The 9774-nt window shown below is 39.1% G+C and overlaps 1 pseudogene across 1 annotated transcript; it reads right to left on the bottom strand.

The window, feature by feature from the left end:
• Nucleotides 1-255: 255 nt before the first annotated feature.
• On the bottom strand, nucleotides 256-1687 carry LOC309655759 (acireductone dioxygenase pseudogene; annotated as a pseudogene). Its single transcript has one exon. The product of its transcript is annotated as an acireductone dioxygenase pseudogene (transcript).
• Between the last annotated feature and the right edge of the window lie 8087 nt (nucleotides 1688-9774).

Below are 9774 nucleotides of genomic sequence, written 5' to 3'. Positions count from 1 at the left end.
ATTCCTCTGTTGATGGACATTTTGGTTGCTTCCATGACCTGGCTATTATAAATAGTGCTGCAATGAACACTGGGGTGCATGTGTCTTTTTGTTTTTTGTTTTTTTTTTAACATAAAGATTTTTAATCCAGTTTAAAAAAAATATTTGAAGCAAACTGCCCTGCAAATATGAGGCTAATTTAGGGTTTTTCTATGATTATAACAAATTAGGTATAATTGTATCTCAGAATTGTTAACTAAAAAAAAAAGGTACAAGTTTTTCTGTTAAAATTCAAAGGCTTGATTGTAAAAGAGATTTACTGTACGGAGTTTAACCTAGAAATCTCACCTGGAACAAGTAATAACCCAGATAAAATAAAAATTAATTATACACACATGCAATCCCACAAAGGATCTAAATGGGATGATTTTAAGGAACCATATGTACCAGAATATAAGGTAACTCCAAGCCACAAGCCTAACATTAGGGCAGCTACTTTATCTTGAACAAGAACGTGGCATAAGCGAGGGTCCCCCCTAACACGCCAGCTCGTCCCCCACAGCACCCCCTACCCAGCCTCCCCCGTCTTTTGGGAGAAAAGCATCTTCTCTCTGCCCACTCCTGTCATCCACTGTCACTCCTCCGCACAGGGCAGGCGTGGCCTCGCCTGATATCTGCTTAAAGTCCAAGAATCGGGTCCAGATGGGGCAGCTAAGTGGCTGCGTTTGGGGCGCTGAAACTCACTGGGTCACAGCTGAAGGCACGAGCTGACACAGGGCCGCTGACCACTGATCCTGAATCAGAGAAAATGAGCGGATTTGCCCAGATCTCCACAGGTGCTTCCACGTACAAACCGGTTCTACAGCTGCTCCCATTAAAACGTATTCTGATCCAACAATCTTGCAGAGGAAATCTCACCTACCCTCAAGTCTACAACACAAAAGCAAAGAGAATACAACTGATTTTCTGCTGCCATCAGGTCTGGGACCTTCACAAGGGCGGCCGGGGTGCGCCAGGCCCCAGGGCACCGCTAGGCCGTCTGTGCCAGAAACTCTAGGTACTGCCCGCGGGCCTCGAAGTGGTCAGCCGGCCAGTTGGACGCCATCCACACTGGGTCTCCCACAAACAGCCGCATGGCCTTCACGTAGTTCTTCTCGTCCAGCGTGAAGCGGTGGTATATCCCGGCGGGGAGAGTGATCATGTCTCCCTTCTCCATGAAGATCCGGATCCACCTGTCCTCTTTATCCCTTACGTCGAAGTACCCACTGCCGTCCAGGATGTAGCGAATCTCATCATCCAGGTGTAAATGCTCCTCATAAAACATCTTAATCTTTTCTTCGTAAGTTGGTAGTTTGTCTTTGCATATGGTTATTACGTCCATCCAGGAGTAGTTTCTCTCTTTTCGGATCTTTTCTAATTCTGGATCATTCTTATATTTGTCAGCATCCAACTTCCAGTAAAGGACCCCGAGCCCACGCAGCTGCTCCAGGCCGACCGGGCGCGCGGGCTCCCCGCGGTGGGGCCGCCACGGGTCGTCGGCCGACTTGTCCATGTACCAGGCCTGCACCATGGCCGGGCCCAGGGGCGGCGCTGCCACCTGACCTCGGACGTGCTCGGGCCGGTCTCTGTCTTTTTGAATTATGGTTTTCTCAGAGTATATGCTCAGTAGTGGGATTGCTGTGTCATATTGCATTGGCTATTCTGAGGCACATAATTCAGTGTCCCAGCAGCATTAAACCTTGGTTGTCCATGGCAGTGAACCAGCTCAGTAATGCATTTTTAGATTGGCGTCCCTCTGTCCTTGTTTCATTCTTCCAGATCCCTAAACCCTGTATCTTGAAAGGATCCCAAAACAAACTACCTCTTGCAAACACCTGCTTTCCTAGGGAGATTCTGAGCTGAGAGATATTGTGACGGATACAGTAATCTATACTATATATATAATGTATACATACACACACATGCACATACATATATAATTTTCACTTAATACCAAAATGTTTGTTGCGTACAATTACTAAAGAAATTATAATTGAGAATTTTCCAATGTGCTGCTCTTCATTTACTGGAGTAATTTCTAACATGTCCCCCATCCTCGACTCCGCGCCCCCCAACCTCCATCCCTATCACCTTCACATGAATGGGAACAAATCTACCTTGGTGCACATTGGGTAATCCATCAGTAAAATTTTCCAGTATGCTTCCTGACAAGTCTCAAAAAGGTTCATAATAGCATTTCCCTGAGGGCAACCACACTATTAGTCCGAAGTAATAAAACCTTTTAGTGAAAGGGAAATAGGAAAAAAAACCCTTCATATTCTCTGTACCTTTTCAAAATTGAGTAAATTTAAACTTCAGTGTCTAGACTTATAGAATAAATTCCTAGCTTACTTTCCATAGCAAAGCCATAGGCAAACAGGTGCTGGAAAGAATTCTAATCCCTCTGTTTCATAACCTGGTCTCCAGGAGCCCTGGCCTGTTAGTATCATGTGCAGTGAGGCTGGGCTGGCGGCTTCATCCGCGGAGCAGCTGGGGGTTTCCTCTGACTCAGCCTGACTTCACAACACAGGAGTTTGAATCATTTCTTCCTGGAGAAATGACTGAGCAAGCGCACCAGCCTAAACCTCACCGTCCCGATTAGAAGAGCACAAGCTCCGTGAACATACTCAAGTGTAAACTCTCAAAAAGATGAAACAGTGGGTAACATATCAGCATGAAAGATATTTTTGCACTGAATAACATCTGTAATTTTTATTTTTCTCTCTTTATAAGTTAGTCTCCATGGATTTTGGTTTTACAGATAGGAAGTGGAGAAGTAGAAGTATTGGAACAGCAAGGGGAATCTTCCCAGGCCATTTCCGAGCAAGCCCTGAAATGGGAACTCCCAGAGAGGAGACAAGAAAGCCTGCTCTCTTGAGAGATTTCCAAAGAAGCTTTGCCTCTGAAAGAGGTCTGGATTTGCAGAAGATGCCCATTAATAGTGCTGCTTTGGTACACTAATGTAAACCTCACATCCCTTGAGGTTTGCCCTTCTCTCTTCAAAAAGGTATCTTGTACTACACATGAGTATAAACACTGAAGGTCATATTCTCCCTCCCTTTTCAATTCTGATTTACATTTACAGGAAAGTCAAGCAGAAACCCATGAGCTGGGAAAGGCTGCTCATTTGCAAAGAGGCATTCTTTTCCAGGCCTGTGGGCTGAATCATGCGGTTCAAAGTCCCAGGTGCCAACCTCCCTGACACACCATCCCTGCTCACAACACACACAGAGCTTCAGCCTAGAGCCATTTTATGGATCTATCTGACTTTCTAAAAGAAGTTGATTGAGTGGTGCACTCACGGACCAGATGTGAGACCTGTGTATGAGACCCTGAAGGTCGCCAGGACAATAGTCACATCTGTCCACAAAGTAGCTCAAAAACTATCTACATGGTATCCTCCTTGGTCACAGATTTTATGTGCTGGCTTGGGAAGTCTGTTTCAATTGGCAAAGCCCTTAATCTAACTCATCCTTCCTCACATTTGTTTACTTTTTTTAAATCTCTCTGACCACAAAATTCCCTAAGACATAAAATATAGCCTGAATTCCGGGTTCTACTTGATAGTCCATTTTACCCATTTATTTTTCTCAGTGTGCACTGGTTATATTATCCCCCTGTCCAAGTAGGGGATTTTTATGCACTAACAACATGGGCATTTAAAATACAACATAAGAGACACATTTAACATCATAAATTCTCCTTTGAAATTCCTGTTACTTCTTGTTAAAATATCACTGTACATTTGATATGTTGTTTTTTCCATTTCCAAATTGTCTTATAGTCAACAACTTAGCACTACCAGTTATAAATGGTATTGAAAAGTTGCAAAAGAATACTTATTAGAGTCTCCAGTTTTTCATCAGTTGTAACTTTATGAATAAAGTATGGTGTTGTTTTTTCCTGGCAAAAATGTTTTTCTGACCCAAAGTCATTTGGAGTAGGGAAATGGGAACATGTCAACAGAGATAAATGGATGTGTTCAATTGTTTAGTTCCCAAATTAAGGAAACAGAGACATTTTCCCCGCTTTTAAAACACAAACCTCATTGCTCATTATATCTATGATGTTGAGTAGAATTATTTTCCTCAATTAGAGAATAATATAGAACAATAGTTTTGATGCCACAATATTTTATGGAGGAAAGTTTAATATTTGGAAGTAGCATAAGATGGGGATTTTATAGTTTTGGTTTTTATTGTTTTTCTTTTTTAAACCTATAGCTGCAATTTACAGGTTGAGGTGTCTAAACCATAATCTGTTCCATTATTAGCATGCTTCATTACTTCACAGCTCTGTTATTTAGGCCATAACAATAAACAAACTAAGATCACACATGTTGTAGTCTATGCCTTAATCAAGCTGACTAGCTATATTGGAAATTAGTTAATTTTCTTTCCAACATACATCCTCTTGTTTCCTAAGCAGTGCACAAGTTTCTGTCCAGCATCTACCCACAACTCCCCACCCCATTCTCAAACTCACTTTGGTGATACTATGGCTATTTCCTTATCCAAGGCTGGAGAATGTAATTTAAGTTAGAATGGTCCAGCCCCCTGGCCACAGGGGCTGGTTCAAGGACCTGAGACAAGCAGAGAAGGTCAATAAGACCCATTCAGGGACCTTTCTTTGAGTCACATAGTGGCAGTCAAGTCCTTTTCACTACACATGGTTTTGTATTCATATGAGCCTGAAGGTTTCAGGAACATGAGGTTGAATCTGAAAACAAAGCCCACGTTTTTTTAAAAATGTAGGTAAAATACAAACCCCTTATTACAAGTGGAAGAACAACTCAAATGGGTGAGATGGAGGGGGGGTGGGAGGGAGGTCCAAGAGGGAGGGGATATATGTATATATAGGGCTGGATCATTTCGTAGTACGGTGGAAACTAACACAACATTGTAAAGCAACTATATCCCATTAAAAAAAAAAGACTCCACAACATCTCTTTCACATTTTAACTTTAAATTATAGGTATATATTATCTTTTGTGAAAACACAGAAGCAATTCCATGGAATTAGAACAAATTCTAACTTATCTACACCACTCTAGTGACGCCTGTAGGGATCCTAAGACAAATCTGCAGATTTCCTACTGAGAGAAAATTTTAGCTGAATAGCTTTACCTAATCTTTCAGTACTATTTTGTTTTATGTTATATAAATATTATATATATTATATTTTTATATAATGTAATATATATGTATATATATAATGTAATATGTATGTATATTATATATATATATATAATACACACACATACACACACACAGTGTACACAATTAAATCTCCTCTTCTTAGTTTTCTATTAGTAACAGATCTGCTGTGCTCCAGCTGTAAGAAAATCCTCTAAATTCTCCAATTAAAATGAAAACTAAAATAAAGCTAAGTGTTCTGGAACAGGATCAAGGGATGCACCAAAGCTTTCAAAGATCATTAAGTTGAATTGAATTGAATTATATAAATAATATTTTCCAAAAAAATCAATATACTTTTTTCTAATATGCATTTTAATACTCACTCAAATGTCTACCATATCATAACAGTTGGCCAATAAGAATAAGCAAGCCCTACATGAAGTAGATTAGTAAATTTTTCTCCACAGTGTGATTTTCTGAGTGACAAATGATCACTCCATTCCAAACCAAATTTCCTTTGGACTTTTTAGCATTCTGCAGTTTAAGGTACGGGAGGCTACAGATTAAATGCAGCTACCAGTTGAAAGGATACTGTACTGACTATTACAAAATCACTAATGAGCAGCATGTATTTAGAATCATTTCGTTAGTTTGTATTTTTGTTAGAACAGTTAAAAAGGCAATGATGTTATGCACATTAGGAGAGATATATTTTTATTAGAGAAGAGAAGATCGAGGTGTAGAAGCTGAAGAATTGTGAAGCACTTTCCCAACTGGCCTGCTTGGCTAATAAATTTCACAAGGATATTGAACAAGCAGTGAACAGAATGAGCACTGGGGGCAGAGGTAGGACGCAAGTATGTTTCGGAGAGAAAAAAGCACTGAAAAGAAACTTAGTGTGCTTTTGCATATCTCTCATGGTTGAAGTCCTTGAAAACTTATTTATAAGAATGTGACACTAGCTTAAAGAAACCAGCTTTTTCACCTTATAAAGCAATTTCTAAAATATAATGTGATCTACCACATCTTATGGCCCGAATCCCCAGAGGCTAAAGCTTAGGCTTTTACAGTAAGAAAATTCATTTTACAATTGAAAGAATTAGAACACAGAGACTGAAGCTTAAAGACTTAATCATGACTATACGGAACACCAAAACCTGAGTCAGGATTCTGACTTAAGGGTCTATGCTTTTCCTTGTCACACAAGCCCTGGAAGATGATGGAGCCGCAAGATGAAAGGAATCTGGGTTCTGAATCACCACTTAGAGAATAAATGATTGACCTGAATCATTCTAGTGGATTGTTATTTGAGTAAGGAAAAAAAAAAACTTCTGTTACGTTTGAGCCACAAAAGTATAGCCTACTATAACTAATCTATAGGAAAATAAGTATTTGTTGCTAAAATTTTCCTTGAGTTTCCAAAAAACTTACAGCAATCTTTCAAGATTTAGCTCAGATGACAACATCCCATAATCCTCCAGAGTTAATTACATCTTTCTTTACACTCAGTGTTTTGTATATGCCTCTATCGTGCATAACTGGTAAACAAATAATTACCATATAGTTTCACAACTACTGACTAGATCCTGAGCTCCTCAAGAGGCAAGACATTTCCTCATTCAACTACATCTTTTCCTGTACCTCTAGTGATGTGCAACAAATGATTTTTAAAAGAATGGATGGTTATGTAGCTCATAAAATATGATTCCTTGCACACAGTTTGGGTAACTTACTTTCTTATTTAGAACACTTTCTCTTTAATAGTCAGTATTAAATTCCAAAGCTTTGATTCAATTTTCTTTCATGTAAATCTATAAGTTGACTGCAACCCAGACTGATACAAATAGAAGATCTAAGTACTTTTAATTCTTTATTTCCTTAAGAATGTTTTAGCTTTTGAAGTCACCTGGTATGTAAAAGTTTTAGTTTGTGTATGTATGTATTTTTTTCATAGTTGAGAATTAGAAGGAGGCATTTAAGTCCCAATAAAATATTTGAGACATCAGCTGATGGATTTAAATTACAATCTGTTTTCTAGTCATGCTCATATCCTCTTTGGGGAGGATGGAGGGAATAGAATCTGCTTACTTCTGTTTATTACATTAGCATCTTAAAACCTCATTCCATCTAACCCTATATTCAAGCTGACACCAAGGCTCAGAATTAATCTCAGAGCTCTAAGAAAGAGCCCCTCAGAGGTTATTCTTAAAAGTGTCATGAGAAGAGTACACATTTCAAGTAGAATCATTAGAGAGTGAATGAGAAGCTTCTTTGCCTATAGATGAAGTTCTTACAGAAACATCTGCAATAAAAAAGACCAATCACAGACAGCCACTGAGACTCAGGGAGGTGGAGAATTCTCTTCCTGGGTAAACGTCAATAAAGTTAAACTTTCTATTTATTCAGTTTATTAGATGATGATGATGGTGATGGTGGTGGTGGTGGTGATGATCATTGGTAGTGGAGAAGAGAATGGTCAGTTTTAAGACCCCAGAATTATGTAACATTCTCTCATCCTTCATCTGACTTCCTTGTTTCAGAGTGCTTCTCCACCACCTCCATCATTAGCAGGTGGGACCTCTTCTAAATCATGACCAAAAGAAAGAAGCTGTAGTTTGAATTAACTTCTAAGGTGATATTTGTAAATGTAATATAGACTATTTGACCTGACACTTCTGCAGTTGTGAGTGACCGCAGAACTACTCATGGTGTCACGTGGAGAATCAGATAGGTTAGGATTGCAGTGGATTCTCTTCCCTTGTTGAGACCCTAGCCTTCTGAATTTTAGCTGTGAGGTATTATGTAAAAATGGTTCCAAATCAATTATAATTAACTAATGTAGCTGTGATTCACAGTCATACCTCGTGCCTTATTTTGTTCATGAAAAATTTCACTCTTTGCTTCCCATAATATTTCCAGAGCACATTTAACAAACTAGGCTTTGTGTGGTCTATAGAAATATGTTTTACTTCCGTGTTTTGTTTTATTTTAGTTTAGTTTGCTTTCTATGCATGTGGGTATGTGTGTGCGTGCATGTATGTGCGCCCTTCCCCCTCACGTGTGGCACTTTTCTTCCCCCGTTTAAGAGCATTTGTTCTCTCTGGCCACTGGATGGCGATTAAGTGTTTTCTCCCTGAGCAGGTAGATCATTAAGGAGCTGGTAGCCAGTGCAGATTGCTTTTGATCCATGGAATTTCAAGAGACTTTATTGACAAGAAAATAGAGGAACATTTTACCTTGTCTTCATCAATTAAGTGATTTATTAACAAAGCTTGCAACTATGCGTGATTACTAACAAAGGCAATAAGGCAATAATTTACACAATATTTTGAGTTCAGACAGAAATGCTTACACTTCTGTTATGAAGTGTCCGGTTGCATCTATGAAGTAACATTGTAACTTTTTCTCCTGAAAACCCCTACATTCAATATTCCTCTTAGGATCTGCTCCCTTTCTGCGGAGTCTCAACCTAAAGGAAACATTTTGGGAAATACACTGAGAAATGTTCATAATCTCTCAGGACACTGCATTGTAATTGCTTAGTTAGGTGTAAAATCTATTAGTTTTGTTCCTCACTGAATCTCGAGTACTACACAGTCTGGTAGTTAGCAAACACTAGTTGAGTGAACGGAAACAACAGATGTCTTCTCCTGTATCCTGGTTATCCTTACCCATCTGGGAGATAAGATAGAGCACAATTCCACAAAATGGAACTGTTCTGCCAATAAAGTGATCTAGGCATTTGAGGAGAGGAGAGGAGAAGTGTATCCCATATTTTCTTTTCATAGCTAATTAACTGTTCTATATATTCTTCCCCTACTTGAAGAGTGAGTCTTCTATTAAGTGAAGAGTTGAACTGAGTTGCCCTAAGCTGAGTTTACAGAAAAGCTTGCTTCCTCCCTGTTCTAACCATCCTTAGCTGTACTACTAGTCTTTAGCACATAAGACCAATACTCTGAAAACTTCAAACTTGCGTACCAAGACATGTATATGGATTTGAAAATCCTAATGTTTAAGAGATTGTCCCCACATTTGACTGAGATGATTTTTTCCATTTCTTAAAAACTCTGGACATTTACTTGAGACTATTACAGCTTATTTATCAATTGAAAAAAAGTATCAATACACACATTTTCCAGAGACCACATGCTCCTCTTTTTCTCTATAACCAAGCTATAAATTTTACCTGGATGACTGACCTTAACTGAAGTGTAGGACAACAAGGGGAGAAAAGCAACAGCAACAGGTAAGGTGTTGCTGGAAGCAGAATGAGGTGAGAGTATAAGGATACTTACAGCTCCTGGGAGGATTCTTGCAGTGAGCCACGGGAGCCACTAAAAGAAACTAGGAAACATCCAAGGTCATTTTGCCCAACAATATAAAGAGCATCCATGGAACACATTCAATTAAAATATGTCTCTTAAAAGCAAATACTTTTTTGTCCTGCTCCCAACATCAGCTTCCTCTGCTATGAATTCCTGGCCCCAAAGCCTATGCTGGTCTCCTGAGTGCAGACCATTTTTTTATGAATTGAATTGTTCCTTTTTTTTTTTTCTTTTTTCTTCTGGCTGGGAGAATGAAAACGGTATCATTGTATGGTCATCTGTATTAATTTTTA

Source organism: Balaenoptera physalus (genome assembly GCF_965194825.1).
Source record: "Balaenoptera physalus genome assembly, chromosome: 2".
Lineage (NCBI taxonomy): Eukaryota > Metazoa > Chordata > Mammalia > Artiodactyla > Balaenopteridae > Balaenoptera > Balaenoptera physalus.
The sequence above is the reverse complement of the archived record's forward strand: the minus strand, read 5'-3'. Positions and strand labels throughout refer to the sequence as shown.